Source organism: Ailuropoda melanoleuca, chromosome 13 (assembly GCF_002007445.2).
Source record: "Ailuropoda melanoleuca isolate Jingjing chromosome 13, ASM200744v2, whole genome shotgun sequence".
NCBI classification, from domain to species: Eukaryota; Metazoa; Chordata; class Mammalia; order Carnivora; family Ursidae; genus Ailuropoda; species Ailuropoda melanoleuca.
In genome coordinates, this window is record NC_048230.1 from 55405583 (window position 1) to 55422561 (window position 16979).

General features: G+C 51.5%; 1 protein-coding gene across 6 annotated transcripts in view; it reads left to right on the forward strand.

The window, feature by feature from the left end:
- Positions 1-16979, forward strand: part of NFATC2 (nuclear factor of activated T cells 2) — a 152731-nt gene that overhangs the window by 113128 nt on the left and 22624 nt on the right. The window lies entirely within an intron of this gene.

Below are 16979 nucleotides of genomic sequence, written 5' to 3' on the forward strand. Positions count from 1 at the left end.
AGCGCCAGGGAAGGGAAAACAGGGGGTGTGAGTTTCTTAGAAGGAAAGCCTATACCACTGGCTGCCGCTGCGGCTCCAGCTTCACCTTTTACAGGCAGCAGCATCAGATAGACCCTGAAACATCAATTATTTAGAAAAATTTACTCTTGGGAACCCAGCCAAGTAATAGGACTCAGGCAGAAAGCTTCCAAATAGCCAGAACAGCTGTCATAAAAACCAGATCCCGAGCATCAGACGCTTTGGTGGCAGGAATCCTCTGGTCCTTACTCAGATACTGTTGACTTTTACCTTTTGTGAAGTTTTGATAGTCTGGGCGATCTGGGGGTTCCGGGACTTCCGGTAGTTTCTACATCCTCTCTCTAGTAAAACTGTCGATCACAGACTCCCCCCAAGTGCATCAAGCAAAGATACCTTGGGCCACCTGGCATCGGGTCAAGCTGCCCTTGCAGGGCTGACCTCAGGGTTGCCGCATGAATAATGGATCTGTCTCATCCTGAATGTTCCGACACAGGCTGAGTTAGGGTCACTGTGCTGGGTTTTAAGAGGGAGACCCACGTACAATCCATCCTTGAACAATTTTCACTGCATGCAGATGGTTAAGATAAAATTTTGGTGCTTACTTACGCCAGTTAGAATGGCAAAGATAGACAAGGCAAGAAACAACAATTGTTGGAGAGGATGTGGAGAAAGGGGATCCCTCCTACATTGTTGGTGGGAATGCAAGTTGGTACAGCCACTCTGGAAAACAGTGTGGAGGTCCCTTAAAAAGTTAAAAATTGAACTACCCTATGACCCAGCCATTGCACTACTGGGTGTTTACCCCAAAGATACAGACGTAGTAAAGAGAAGGGCCATATGCACCCCAATGTTCATAGCTGCATTGTCCACAATAGCCAAATCATGGAAGGAGCCGAGATGCCCTTCAACAGATGACTGGATTAAGAAGCTGTGGTCCATATATACAATGGAATATTACTCAGCTATCAGAAAGAACGAATTCTCAACATTTGCTGCAACATGGACGGCACTGGAGGAGATAATGCTAAGTGAAATAAGTCAAGCAGAGAAAGACAATTATCATATGATTTCTCTCATCTATGGAACATAAGAACTAGGATGATCGGTAGGGGAAGAAAGGGATAAAGAAAAGGGGGGTAATCAGAAGGGGGAATGAAACATGAGAGACTATGGACTATGAGAAACAAACTGAAGACTTCAGAGGGGAGGGGGTGGGGGAATGGGATAGACTGGTGATGGGTAGTAAGGAGGGCACGTATTGCATGGTGCACTGGGTGTTATACGCAACTAATGAAGCATCAAACTTTACATCGGAATCTGGGGATGTACTGTATGGTGATTAACATAATATAATAAAAAAAAATTTTGGTGCTTATTTGAAAGGGGGCTATCTTGTAGAAAATCCAGAAAATCCATTTCATGCAGAATGCCTAATGCGAGCAGATAAATGAAACGTGGCTGTAAGCAGACCTCTCTCCACGCATGCACTTGGGGGATGTATCAGGGATGAGGTGCTTTCTAAGTAAATGATACCTGAGCAGGCCCAGGTAACTTTGCCCAGTGACTCTGTGTCTGGTGGTTGGTTTGATCTCCCAGGCCTAGACGTGTGCCGCCCCCCCCACCTGTCTGTCATCCCATGTTAAAGACAAACAGTGAGGGTCTCTGTTAGAGATGGCAAATTAGTCTGTGCCCTGCTTCTTAGGGATTGAGCAGTATCCAGGTGGTCATGACTCACCTTTGAGGGTCCATCATGGCCCCAGACCCACAGAGGTGCTTCCTGTTTTCACAGAAGCTTGAGTTGCAGACAGAGCAGCTGAGGATGGAGACCCTTTAGGGCCTCCTAAATGCCTTTCTGAACACAGGCAGGTTCAAAGTCATGGTGAAAGTGAGCTCTTGGCAGGTCAGTAACATGAGTCGGCTCTAAGGATGTCTCAGAGAACTACGTGCAGTGAAATTGCTTCTCCTGATGGAGCCTTTTCTTAAGTACTTTCTGCACAAGCCCAATTCCATGGGATGTTAGGAGATATTGAAGTGAGGGTTCCGTGGCTAACAAAGGTGAAAAAATTCTGTAAAACCAAGTTAAAAACAAAAACAAAACAAAACGAAAAAACTTGTTTACTGCAGGACTTCTCAGTGCCTTTACTGTGCTGGTAGACATTATCAATCTCTAAAATGAGGGATGTAGCACTTCCCAGAATTACTCAGTCACACATAACAGAACGTGCAACTCCAGGGGGTGCTGTTCACACTGCATTTTATTATTCTCTCTGTGAATGGAATCCTGGAGTGGTACCACATGGCAGGCCTGGAACCCCTGTTCCCCAACATTCTGGGGAAATAACCTTGAGGGAATTTTAGGTTCAGACGCCCAGCACTGCGCCCATCCCATGCGCCTGTATTCATGCTTCTGAGTTCTTTGGCTTCATGTGGTACCAGAACAGGACAGGGCAAGAGAATAATTTCTACCTATGTGGCTTCCAGAAGGCAGCAAGGTGGCTGCTGGTTAGATGTTCAGTGCTTGACCAGCAGTGTCCCCAGGGCTCTGTACAACCCAGGACCAGCCAGTGTGGCCAACTGTGCCCCATGTAAGCCCCAAACAGCACCACCACCGCAGCTCCCAGGAAGAGGTGTGCCCTTTGGTCTCCTGATGGCTGAGATGTCAGACTCCTCCCATGGAACATTCTCAGATTCCACCGTTGGCTTAGTGGGTGTGGGATTCATACTTCTCAGTTGATTTTGTGTTTATTTCTGACAGGCAAACTGGAAATCTCTGGTCTCTAGTCTGGTTGGGAGACATCCTGGGTTGGGAAGCTCCCTTTCTGTGCCTCTCACCGATTACACCAAGGGGGCCTTGCCCATGAAAGCCACATCTGGCTGCCCAACCAGGAATCGGCGTGTGCTTCCAGCGTGCGGGGATTCCTCACATGCCCTTCATGGGCCTTGGGATTTGGGCAGAGTATGCTTTTCTTGGGAACTTCGCGAGAGGGGGCTTATGTGTTTCGAGAGTCAAGGGAAGGTTCCTCAAGCTGGAAAAGGAAGGGTCACCAGCAGACTGGGGTCCAAACGCAAACAAATCATTTTGAAGTTGAACGTTCCACTTGACTGTGATCCCCAGAAGCCCCCACATCTGGGTATCTTTTCCTGACCCTTCGCTCATGGTCCAGAGTGTCCTGTCCTGACTCCATCACATTGCATTCCTGCACATACCCCACTTCTTGGAACTCCAAAATGCAGCTTCTGCTTTCCCCACTCCAAGGACTTGAGACATTGTCAGAAAGTCTCATTTTGAACTGGCAACGTGAGATTCCAGAGCCACGTGCATCCCCACTCCTCCCTCTCCCTTCACTCCTCCACCTGAACCAGGTGCTTTCCGTAATTCTTCGGAAATGTAGGCTTTGCACACACACCCGCTTGTTTTTGCTCTGTCCTCTTGTCCCTAAGACTTCCTTGTTCTGAAGTCCCTGGTTTTACCTGGAAAACACCAGCAGTGAATGAATTCTTCCCTCCTTCCCTCCCTGCCTCCACCCTCTCTCCTGCTACCCCTCCCTGCTGGTAGGCTTCCCTCCTTCCTTCTGTCCCCTCCATCCTGACCCTCCTGCCCTCCCCCCGCACCTCCCTCCCCGCCCCCCACCAGGTAGTGAGTGAGTGGTTACCTACTCTGTGCCTGGCACTCTTTTGGGACTTGGGTACACAGGCGAACAAGTCCGATGAAGGCCTTGCCCACGTGGGGGAGTTTTTCGGTAAAGGAGATAGACATTATTATGTAAGGTGACAAGCATATTTCAGATGGTGATAAAAGGCCGTGAGGGAAATTGCACAAGGTTAGGAGCGAGAGTGTGGCCGGGTGGGGGTGGTGTTGGCCCCTGAGACCCAGTGCACAGATAGGCTGCAGTAGGGAGGTGGGGACAGCAGGTGGAGGGGAGGACGGCAGGGGCGGCTACGAGGGCAGAGGAACGGGCCAGCGTTGGCGTGTTTGGAGCAGTGCAGTGTGATTTGATTGACCTTTTGGAACGATGACTCTGGCTGTGTTTGAAAAATGGACCGCAGGGAGGCAAGAGTTGGCCAACAGGGGCGTTACGTGTTTCAGACAAAGCCAGAATCCCGCAGCAGGCGGTTAGCGGGGGGTGACGCATTTTACCAAAGGTTGCCTTATGCGTCCTCTCATTAGTGCGATTATTTAAACTGTGACTGGAATTGTCAAAATGGGATCAGTTCACAAGTAGCTCTTGCCTTGTCACTGCCCAGAAGGACGACGGGTGGGTGGCCGTGCCTCTTGGGCCAGGGCACTTGGATGCGGCAGGTAGGGGAGGTTTGTGCCGTGCAGGCCCGGGCAGGGGAGAGGCATGGATGGGGGCCTGGCCGGGTGCCACCGAGAGCACAGTGTCTGCAGGCCTGGGGGCTCTCGGGTCATGAGGCCGTCTCACCGCAAGCCCTGCGTGGCAGGCCTCTGCCATCCTCCTCGAGATTCAGCCACAGACGAGAGGACTGAGGGACGGGGGAGGCTTGGGACTCTCAGAGGACTTCCTTGATCCCGTTCTAGAAATGTCTTGCGGAGAAAGGATGTGGTCTTAGTGATGTCAGAGCCTCCGCCTGGTGGCTCGGAGGACAACAAACAGTGTGTGCACACGTGCGTGTCTGTGAGTCTTTCTACAGGCGGGAGGAGCACAGACCAGTCTGTTTCGGGATCTGCTTCTCTGGTCCTCATGTGAACCACTTAAGAAATCATTTACTGAAATACATTGAATGAATTTGAGTATCTCTCTATGTATCTACATATCGAGATATGTGCACATTCAGGAACCAGTCGTCCCCAGTCACCAACGTCACCAGTTGGGCCACCCACGTGGTTACCACCTGGACCATGCATGACATGGAAGCATGGTAGTACCCCAGAGCCCCTCCTGGGTCCCCCGTCCTCTGTCCCATCCCCCAGCGTGGCCACTCTCCTGCCCTGTAACCCCAGAGATTCGTCAGGCCTTTCTGTACGGAAGGAAGTCATGCAGTGGCGCTCGGGAGTGCTGCTTTCCGTCACCCGCAGACCTGGGCGGTCCCCACATACCATTGCGTGGAGCTGGGGTTCATTCATCTCATTGTTGTGGATCATTCCATTGAGGGGATATCCTGTCGTCTCTGTACCCATGTGTCTGTCGATGGACATTTGGCTCACGTCTAGCTTTACGAATAAAATGTCCGTGAACTCTTCTTGGGCGCCCGCGCTCAACGTCAGGAGCACGCCCTTGCCGGACTCTCTTCCTAAGTGGTCATGCCAGTTGATCCGCCCGCAGCAGGTCGTCCGGAGCATGGTTCATTCTATAGCTCCTGACCTTGTGGTCCGCCCTCACTGCTAATGAACATACTGGTGGTGGGGGGGGGTCCGGGCTGCAGACCCCGGGCGCAGCAGGCTGGCTGGGCATCAGCTACCTACACTCCCTGGGCCTCTGTTTTCTCGCGAAAACTCCACCTCTCGCTCAGATAGTCAACCTGACAAAGATGCATGAAGATCTGAACTTGGCGTTGCCAGACGAGGACGTAAGACTCCTGAAAGATGTCCAATGCTCATTCTTGGTGCCATTAATAATAATCGTGGTGATCGCACTAGCTCTGCCTCCCTTCAGGTTTCTCGTGGCGCATTCTCCTGGCTGACCTGTATCTTGGCCACTGCGGCCTTTTTTTGTTTGACAAGAATATGCAGAAAGCAAGTAGGAAAAGCCTTGGAGGAAGCACAGATCGGTGACTGGTTTTCCGGCAGTGGAGAAACTGTGTCAATGTTCTGTTCACCTCGGGGGCCGACACGGTCCCAAGCTCCCTCCCCACCCAAGGAAAGACCTGGCAGGGCAAAGGAGCACTGCTGGCCTGGCCCAGGGAGGTTAGGTGGCCACAGATAGCTTCCTTTGTTCCCTTGGAAGAACCACTCGGGCACAGTGGGAAGGGCTGACCGCACCCCGTGGAATTCTCCATGCTTCGGGCTGGCTGGCAGCGTGGGGCCGAAGGGTCAGCCCCTCTGCAGAAACCGGGCAAGGCGGCGGCCTGCCCTTGTGCCTTCTGTGTTCTGCATCTGGTCTTGTTTTCATCCTCCCTCCCCACCTTGTGCCCAGCTGTCAGTGTTTACTCAGCGTGACTCCCTACGACGTGAGACACCGGCTTTGAGTGTCCACTCCACCGCTGACTTGTGACCTCGGGCAGGTTCCTGCCGGGCTGTGTCCCCACCTCCCTCTCTACCCCGTGGAGACCATCCTCCCTCCTCCCTCCTCCCTCCTGGGGCTGCCGTGAGAAGGAAGTGAGTGGACAGGTGCTGGGATGGTGCTTGGCGCAAAGTAACTCTCCACAAATGTTAGCTGCTGTTTTCTGTAGGAGCTTAGCGGCTTCTTGTAGAACACGGTTTAAAGTTTTAAAAGCGTATTTGCACAGGAAAAGAAATAATTGGCTATTTTGGTCTTTGGAGATGAGGACCCTTAGGCCCTGTCTCCCCACGTGGCACGGGCTCAGGGGGCCCTTCCCAAGCTCCCTTCTGGGGACCTCGGGATGTTTGCCTGCATGAGGACATGATGCCATCTGCCCAGGGACTGCTGGAAGGCCAGTTGGCGGCCCCTGCCATGCTCCCCTGGCAGAGCGTGGACCAGTGGCCCAAGTTTTGCTAGTCGTGCTGTTGGCTCAGGGGCTGAGGGAGTCGGCAGGGACCGGCCAGGGAAGAGTGGACAGAGGGACGCGCAGGAAGGGAGGAAGGAGCTGAGGGTGACTGGCACAGCTCTGTTCCTGACCTTAAAAAAAAACAAACCATATAAGAAGATCCATCCGGCACAGTCTTGCTCGCATTTCTGCCCTGCCCCCTTTCTAGCCTTCTAGAACGGCCTTTCTCAACCTCATGCTCGGTACCACCACCCTCTCCGGCCAGGCTCCTTTTGTAGGTCTGTCCCATCAGTGCCCCCGATCGTCTCTCCCACAGATACACCGTGTATCTGGTTACGGGCCGTGGCCCTTTGTAAGGTATTGTAACTATCGTTATGTATAAGATTTCTTCACTCCCCAAGATCCAGTCTTCACCCCCTCGGGAGTGCACTCATACAGTTTCTTTATGTCATCACAGGCGGGCGCAAATCCAGCTTCCTAGTTTCCTCCTTGCTGCTACAGAACGTAGCAGATCTATCCCCGGGTCCCCTGTGTGAATCTGTCACCCGCTGAAGGGGTGGGTATGTCAGGGACTGGCTCTCGGGAATGGGAGGGCTGGTCTGAGGGTCCAGGATTCGGGGGCCTGGGGGGTGGAGAGTTTCTGGAGTTGTCCTGCCTGGCTTTCATTTCACTTACCGTTTCACTCTTCCATGGACTCAGGCAAGTAACTTCTGATGCTGGCCCCAACTCTGAGGGTTCTGGTACGAATGGAGAAAGGGAGCATCCTTGGAAGGAAAGCATGTGGGCCAGTACCTGGTATGCACGGGGAGGGCTCGGTAGTTGTCGGAATACTTTACCGCCTTCCCCCCATCCTCATCATCTGTTCTGGGCCATTGCTATGGTGTGAAATATCTGGGCCCCCACAAAATCCATATGCTGAGGCCCAACCCCCAAGGTGACGGTATTAGGAGGTGTGGCCCCCGGGAGGTGCTTTGGGCATGAGAGCGGAGCCTCCTGGATGGGACTGGTGCTCTCCTACGAGAGATCCCGCAGAACTCCCCGCTTCCCCTCTGCTGTGTGAGCTTACAGGGGAAGGCGGCTGTCTGTGAGGAGGGCGCCGGATCTGGTGGCGCCTTGATCTTGAACTTCTCAGCCTCCGGAACGATAAGACAGAAATATTTGTCGTTCGTGAACCGCCCGGTGGCTTGTTCCTTACAGCGGCCGTGACAGTCGAAGCCGGCCCTGCAGGTGGTCGGTGCCGAGCTGGGCTTTGAAGATCAGCCCTGAGGCTGCCTCGGCCTGTGTCCTTAGGACCTTGTTAGGCTACTTCTCGTGAATTCAGCAAAGGCCATTTAGAGTCTTACTAGAAAATTCCAGAGCCCAGGAAGCTGCTTGCCTCCACGTCGCAAGCTGCTAGCCTCGAACTTTGCAGAGCTATGGCTGGAAGGTCGGTTGCGGGAGCTAAGCGCAGGTCTGGTCCCTCCGTTCCAGGAGAGGCGGCGTCACAGGCGCTTCCCTAGACGCAGCTTTATTTTGCCCCTCGTGATACTTCCCCACCTTCTAAGAACCTCAGCTCTCTCGCCGTGCCCCTTAGCTGTCCTGGCATCCCCGGTGATGTGTGCTCTGCGTTGCTGGCTCATGTAAGTATAAGGAGCCGCCTTCCAGCACAGTCCAGACCCAGAGAGGCTCAGCCATCTCTCTGCAATTCTGCAGCGCAGGTGTTTCTGAAGGAATGTGCTCTTGCATGTCAAGGTCTGAAGCTACCAAACCACAAGAAAGTCTGTTCTCAGACTTGCTGTCCACTCGGCCTGCATTCCAGAGCAGTCTCTGACCCCCAGACAGCAGACCGGACCCAGTAAAGAGGACCAAGAGAGACATCACTCGGTGTCATTCGATGGCCCCCCGGTCATCCACCAAAGCCCACGCTGTGGACTGTTCTGAGTCATTTGCGTGGCTGTCCTTCCGACCTCCAAGTGAGGGCATTGTCTTGTGGTAACAAGCGAATATCCTCGTGCAGGAATAAGGTGATCGGTTAAACCAGATTTATGGGTAGGTCAGCACGCAAACCTGCTTTGAACAGCGCTTGTCCGTTTTCATGCTTGCTGGCAGAGCGTGCAGAAATGCTCAGGCTCACTGCCTCCCTGGCCAGTGCGCTGGTCCTGCCCGTGACTTTGCTCCTTGCAGGACGACACGGTGATTGTTGGAGCATCCCTCCGTGGAGGGCGGTGCTCGTGTTGGCTCTTCACGCGCCCCAGGCCACAAGCCAAGATAGTCCAGAATTTTCGTATTAAAAATACGACACTTCACAGTATCCGCTCTAGCTGTCATTTGTTTCGCTCTAGAAAAGCAGAACTTGAAAAGCAATTTTGTTGTTGGAGGCTATGAGTTAGACGTGTGGCCGTTAATCAAATGTTCTTTTAATGCCGCCTTTTTCTCTATTCTATACTCCCTCCCCTCTCCCCCATCAAGAAACCCATTGCAGATAAATAGTTAAGCTGTATTTACCCAGAAAAAAATCTTTAATGAAATAGCCTTCACTCCATTCTGTAGAGTTGAGACTTGGATGCATGTTGTCTTTGTGGCCTTTGGGCAGAGTTCCGGACTGTTTTCGTGCCCTGGGCCTGTTCAGCTTTATTTTAGCACGAGTTTTCTTTCACTTTCCACCCTCTCAGGAAAAAAAGAGGGGCTTTGTTCTCAGGGAATGATGAAACCATTTCTCTGGCCCTTCTCCACTGCATTCTTGACACCTCTTTAATTTGTTAAACCTGATCTGGTTAAGCTGAGCCCGTGCCTGTAAAGGCAGGGCTGGAGCCTGTTTTGCCCATCCAGGATGTCAGGAGTCTTTCCCTGGGCAAAGTCACCAGCAAACTCAGGCTTGAGATTCAGGATCAAGGTCTGCTTGGGTCCTCAGCAACCACTGCTGCCACTTTAAGCCTTCAGGATGACATCTGCCTCATCTCCTTCAACAGTCATGAAATCAGATCTCTGGCAACCAAAGTGGAGTGCTTCCTGGTCATTTTACAATGGACGCTGAGCACCCTGACTTGAGTTTTTGATGGCATCTCCTGTTGCAAGTGGTTTGGACTCCAGTCCCAGGCGTTCTGCAAACCAGCAAATGGGTTTCATCTGAAGCCTGTTAGTTCCACCATCCCAGGAAAGTTGCAAGGACACTCCCTGGTTGTTAGTTTCCAAAACTCTGGACAGAGTCGCAGTTCTGTTGCATAAGCTGACTTATGTGGACGACGCCTTTGAAACGTTCCACAGCCGGTTCTTATAGATTTCTGGACGTTGATGGTGTCTTTTTGAATTTCCAGCTTTACTGGATGCCTAAAAAAGAATTGACCCAATGTTGATTAATGCACCCTTTCCACTTCTTACAGATGGATCGAGTTGTGGTCTGCTTCAGTGCTTGGGACAGGGGCGGCCAACTGGTGTTCCATGGGCTCCATTTAGCCTGCAGATATTTTGTTTGGCCCATCCAGTATTTTAAAAAATATTTGGATTAGATGCCAACGTTTAAAAACTGGGAGATTGCACATACAAATACAGATTTCAGGCTTTCCTTGGAAAATCCAAGAATCGGCCGGCCCGGGCCCCACGTTCTGCGTGGTGGCTACCTGGCATCAGAGTCAAGGCTGGCCCACTGTAGAGACCACGTCCGTTAGACAGAGCACGTACCTGCCGTCGTCTGCAGCCCCCCACCCCTCCCTCCTGTCTCCTGAAGATGGATGGAGTGTCTGCTGTGTTTTGCCATCATGCTTGTGCCGTTGTGCCTCTCGTACTTGGCCGGCCTCACTCAGTCAAGGTTTCTTTCTGACCTGTTAAATATTTAAATTGGTGACCCCTCTTCTGGAAGGGCCACTCCCGTCCGTGGCTGCCTAACTCAGCACTTGGTAGACAGCCACGCTTAGGAAGTGTTAGCTCCCTCCGTCTTTCTTCTTTCTCCCTCTGAAACTCGGGTAAGATTTTTTAAAAAGCTTTTGCTATGAAATATTTTGAATACGCACAAATCTAGAGTAGCACGTGTACCCACGTACCCACCACTCAGCCTAGAGGATTATCAACTCCCGGCCAATCCGGTTTACCTCCGTCAACTCCCACTCCCATTTCACTATAGTGTTTTGAGGCAAATCCTAGACGTCAGAAGTCCTAGGGAGCTGAACCATATCATTGCATGTGTGGGTATGCGCTGTGTATCCCTAAGAGAAAAGGATGAAAATACTCCTAATACTCTTAGCATGTATGAAGCTTCGTGAAGATGCTTTAATATCATGAACTATCCAGTGTTGAAACTTCCTGTGTCTCATACCTATCTTAAAGCGTTTTTTTCCCCTTCATTTTGTTTTCATTACTTCATAGTTTGTCTGAATCAGGATTCAGACCCAGGCCCATATCTTGTAAGTTGGGATACCCTGGTTTCTCCAAGTCTGCTTTAATCTAGAGGTTCCCCCCTAGAAATGGTTTTATTATTATTATTTTGCCATTTATTTGTTTAAAAAAAAAAAACCAGCTTCTTTATCCCCTGAAATCTCTCACAGTCTGGCTTTTGGCAGTTATATTCCCAGGGTGAGGTTCAGCATGGCCCCCTCTCTTCTCCATTTCCTGTAAATTGGCCATTGATTCTAGAGGGCTCAACTGATTCAGGTTCACCTGTTTTGGCCAAGATGGCTTCATAGCTGACGGTGGATCCTTTTGTCAGGAAGCACACGATGTCAGGTTGCTTCTCTTTTGGTGATGTTCGTGACTGTCCATCGTGCCTAGCTCTGTTGATTCAGTGGCGCATTAATGGCAAAATGGTGATATTCTGTTCTAATTCCGTCTTCCCTTCCTCTTCTGTTAGTTGGAAAACTTCTATAAAGAGAAATGTCCCTTCATCAACAATGGTAGAATTCATATAGGAAAACAAGGATGAATGCTTGATTCTTTCCCTTTATTTACCAGTTTTTAAAATAATGGGTTGGTTCCTTAACATCCTCCAGTGGCAATCAATTACGGTTTTGTGGGGTTTTCGTGCCATTATGAACTCATAGATTTAAACATAATTGATGTTTTAAGATTTTAATAGACTTTCTTTTGGTAGTTCCTTTTGTCCTCGTCATTTGGTGGACCTAAATAATATGACTTCCTCTCCTTTCTTTCTCTGGCTTAGCAGTGTGCTTATTCTGAGGTGTTGGGGAGGAAAGAATCCTTCGAGTAGACTAAGGGTTATGATCCCGACACGTGTGAGGGGGAAATCATAAAATAGCCCTTGTGTGCCAGGATGGAGGTCGTCCTCAACGCATTAAGGAGTCTTTAGCTTCAGAATAGCTGGAGTTTGCAGGGCAGGAGAAGCTTATGTATTGATTAGGTATACAGGGCTGCTGTAACCAGAACCCAAAATTAACAGCAGCTTAAACAAGATAGATGCTTGCTCTCTTATTAACAGCACCGGCATAAGCAGTCCCGGGCTGGTGTACTGCCCACGAGGTGCCAAGACTAGGCTCCTTCTTTCTTATCATTCCACCATTCTCAGGGTGGTGTCCCCATCTGCATTGTCCAAGATGGCTCCTGGGTGGGGGAGCAGGTGGGGACGAGGAGGAGGACAGGCATGCCCCTTCCTCTCAGGGTTGTAACCTGGCCATCTCATACATCCCTTCATCTCATTGGCCAGAGGCTTGTCACGTGACTGCACTGAGCTGCAAAGGAGGCTGGGAGATGTAGTTTTAAGTATTTACATTGCCCAGTCACAAAACCTGTTACTCTGGGTCACAGGAGAACAGATGTTGGGTCTCTGCCCATGAAGTGTGATTGTAATGGGAAAACAGCTCCAAAAAGAGGTTGGATATTTTGTAATCTTTAATGTTCTTAAGAGTTCCTTCATCTATTCCACAAGTATTTATTGAATGCCTCCCATGTGCCAAGGGAGGTGTTTGGGTCCCGCAGACAGTGTCGTGCGCAAACAGATGGAGTCCCTGCCTCCATGGAACTTACCTCCTAGTTGGGGAACGAAACGAACAAACAAATATGTATGATCATGTCCAGTGGTCACAACACTATGAGGAGAATCTAAAACAGGATGAGGCCTCAAATGTCTAGTTGCTGATTCTCTCTCCTCAGTCCAAGACCCCCCAAAACATTTTATCTTTTTGTCTGAATCAAATTTCTCAACCTCGATACTGTTGACGTTTGGTGCTGGATAATTCTTGGCGGCCCTGTGCACTGCAGAATGTTTATTAGTAACCCTGGGCTCGACCATCGGATTCCAGCAGCCCCCCTTGACCCACCCCAGTTCTTCTTCTTCTTCTTCCTTCTCCTTCCTTCTCCTTCCTTCTCCTTCCTCCTTCTTCCTTCTCCTTCTTCCTCCTTCCTCCTCCTTCCTCCTCCTTCCTTCTTCTTCCTTCTTCTTCCTCCTTCTTCCTCCTTCCTCCTCCTTCCTCCTCCTTCCTTCTTCTTCCTCCTTCCTTCTTCTTGCTTCTTCTCCTCCTCCTCCTCCTCCTCCTTCTTTTTTTTTTTTTTTTTTTTTGAAGATTTTTATTTGACACAGAGACAGCCAGCGAGAGAGGGAACCCAAGCAGGGAGGGTGGGAGAGGAAGAAGCAGGCTCCCAGCAGAGCAGGGAGCCCGATAGGAGGCTCGATCCCAGGATCCTGGGATCACGTACTGAGCCGAAGGCAAGCGCTTAACGACTGAGCCACCCAGGCGCCCCCTGCCCCAGTTCTGACAGCCAAATGACCCCTGGGAGGGGAGAATTGCCACTAGTTAAGAACCAGCAGTCTGAAGGATTTAGTGCCTGATTCTGGTGGAAACAATGCCTTTATAATGTTGAATATTGACCAAAGCATGTGGTTTTTTGGTACGTGGGGGTCCACTCTAGAAAAAGCCTATTATTTGTAGACTGGAGAATTCTTAGATCTCTCTGGGTGTGTAAAGCCGCCAGGAGCTAGCTTCTCGCTGTGCACGGTGGATTTCCTGGTGAATGCCCAGGACAGTGACTTCAGGGTCAGGTGCTGATGGCTCGTTGAAGTCAAAGGAGGCTTGACTTGGAGGCTGCTTTGCTTCCACCTTGCTTGTGGCCTTGGGTGAGGCATGTGTGAAAAGTGCCCCACAAAAAATGGGGAGGGCTGACGGCGTGGGTGTAATCTCCCTTAGCACAGGGTTGGTGGGCTGGCCGCCTCAGGAAACTGCCACGAGACATCTCGTGTGAGCATTTGCCTTCTAGTTTGCTTCTGATCGGCTGCTTGCCCCTTCATTCATTCTTTCTTTGAAAACGTATCTGCTCGGGTCACCTACTGTGTGCTGGACTTTGTGCTGGGCACTGGGACACGGCAGTGAGTCCAGTGGACGAGGCCCCTCCGAGAGTCTCTAGGGGAGAAAACGTTCTTCAAAAATCAACCAATAAATAATGAGACTTTCGGCGGGAGCTAAGTGCTCTGAATAAAATAGACGAGGTGGAGGAAGGGAATTCCAGGCAGGGAGAACAGCATGTGCAAAGGGCCGGAACCGGGAGGAAGCCTGATTTGTGTGGAGGACAGAGAGAGGTCTAGTGTAGCTGACAGCCATGGCCAGGAGGTGAGTGAGAGGCAGGTTTTGAGGGTAGGCCAGACCACATAGGGCCTCAGAGGCCACAGCGAGAGGCCTGGATTTGATTCCGGGAGGGAAGGGAAGCTGCTGGCAGGTGGCAGGTTGGGGCGTGTGATTGCCAGGCCGGCAAGTACAGGAAATAATTATGACAACAGTCCCTCGCACTTCCTGAGCACCTTTGGAATCCAGGCAGGGACTAATTATCATCTCCCATCACAGCTAGGAGCCCTGGCCGAGGAGCAAGGGAGCGATTTGTCTCAGGTCACAAAGCTAGAGGCCCAGAGGCACGTGCATACGGAGGACCTGGGAGAGTCGTCCAGATACAGTTCATGAACAGAATGGAGCGTGTAGCTCGGGCCTCTTTGTTCCCTGTATCTGATGAGACTCCAGAAAAAGGGGTTTCATGGCAGACCCACCAATCTGCCTGCTGGACACCCCCACATGGACGCCCCACGGGAATCCAGTGCCCACCCCACTCTGTCCCTGTGTCCCCTATCTGTGTGGCTGCCTAGGGAATGTGGGGGCATGGCCTCAGGCAAGTTCCTGAATACCTGTGACCCCAACTTCCCCATTTGTAAAAGGGGGATCATAACAGTGCTTTGGGTTTCAACGACTGACACGTGGCCAGTGCCTGTCACAGAGGCTGCCACAGTCGGCACTTGGCAGGGAGTACCTGGCAGCTCGTCACCTTCCCTGTCACCATCCTCATCCATCCACAGCTGAGCAATGGCCCATCCCTACAGCTGGGATGTGCCGGCCCTTCGTGAACGTCCTTCCATCTGCTCCGGGTTGAAGCCATCCACTCAGCACAGTGAGCCTCGTCTCAGGGCCAGACACCCCACCGAGTGAGGGGTGCGGGTGTGGATTGCCGTCTTGTCCTCACTAGCAGACGACCAGACGCAACCTACCTGCCTATGACTAAAACCCAGGCCCCGGAGGGGGTGCCGAGCAGCTGCAACAGGAGTAGAAGGGAGACCTCTTCCTGTTTGTGTTTTTACACTTACGGATTTTTTTTCTTCTTTGCTGTGTGCGTGTATTCCTTAAGAAAATGACAAAGAAAAAAAATAAAGGGAACACAGTTCAGGTCTCAGAAATGATCCTACAGGTTCATACAAAAAACGGGGTTTTTGAAATGGAAAGCGGTTAGTTCTGCTTATGGGAGCGTCTCACCATTTGGACATGAACTTGTCCCTCTTGTCCACCCCGCTCCGCTTTGAGTGGGGGCTGCCATGTGGCTGCGCTGAGCCTTCCTTGCCTCTGAACTTGTGCCCATACCGTAACCTCTGCCTGGAGTGCCATCCCCTCCCTCTTGTGCCTTCTGGACTCTGGCCACTGTCTCGAGGCTCTGCCGAGCTCTCTCGGTTCTCCTCCTCCGAGTCCTGGAGACGCACGCGGCCCCTAGCAGCCGCTGTTGATCACCGTGCCTCTCAGGTGTTTTCTGGTTTTTTCTTCCTGGCTCAAGTCCAAGTCTCTGGGTGGGAGGGACTCCCATCTCTGACTTGTCTGTACCCATAACTGCCCCTGGGATGACTTTGCACATAGTAGGTCCTTGGCAGCATTTCCTTATGACCCCCTTTGCTCCAAGCCTCACCCAGCTCCCTGCGGGTACGACGTGTGGAATTGAATGAATATCTGAGAACAGAATGGAGACCATATGCTGCCTGGCTTTTAAATGATACGAAACTTTTCATCCTAAAACAACAATAATATTTATTTTTAATAATAATAATAATAATAATAATAATAGCTAATACTTTGATGGTACTCCTTGCGTGCCAGGCATTCTGCTAAGACTTTACCATATTAACTCATTTAACCCTCCCAACAGCTCATGAGGCAAGTACTGTTATCATTCCCGTTTTAGAGGTGAGGAAACTCCAGCCCAGAGAGGTTAGGTGATTGACGAAGGTCACACAGCCAGCAAGTAAATGTGTAGTCCTTGTTTCTCTCTGTTTTTTTGAGGTGAGATGCTACATCTTTCTGTGGGAGTTCAGGAGTGGAAATACACAGCCCTGTGACCCCTGCTAGCAAGGTTCAATATCGCATAAAAGCGGGGGACAGCCTGTGTCCTGGTCCCAGAATCAGGCTTCAGCAGGTCAGCTTTGGAACCTAGAGCTGTGAGCTTTTCGAAGAGGCCCGAGAGATTGTTTGAGAGATACGGGATTGGGGGGGTTGGGGCCGGGGGCAAGTAGAGGAATAAACCTCTAAATACAAAGCCAGAGCTGCAAAATGGAGGTGACGTCTGTTTAACAAAATGCCCAGAAACGAAAGATGTCAGCCATCCCCTTGAGGCTTCACGGCAGTGCTTTGACGATGCTCAGGGCCGGTGATGGGGACGTCTCAGCTGTCTGGCACGACAGGGCCCGGCATTTCCAAAAGCGGCTGTGCCTGGGCCTTGCCCGTCTCGCTGGGACTGCACACAGCGCAGGGCCATGGCTGGGCCTCGGCCTCCATCCTAGCACCGCGCTCCACAGGCCTCCTTCCCCTCCATCCGCCGGCAGAGCCTGAACCCCGGGGCCGGGCCAGGCCTTCAAAAATGTGCTGGCCGCAGGACCACGAGCAAATTGATTTCTTGCCTGCTGCCAGCCGCGCGGCCCAGCACCGGGCCATCCCGCGCCTGTTGTGACAGCAACACCCAGTGCCATGGAAACGGCGGTGCGAGGCCAGAGCTGGCACCCCAGACCGGGGTGCTCGGTAGCTGGAGCGCGGCCCGCCCGGCCCCGTCCGCTGTTGTGCTTGGCCCGGCCACAGCTGGGCTCTGCAGCGCTCCTTCTGCAGGGAGACCCGCCACCCTGT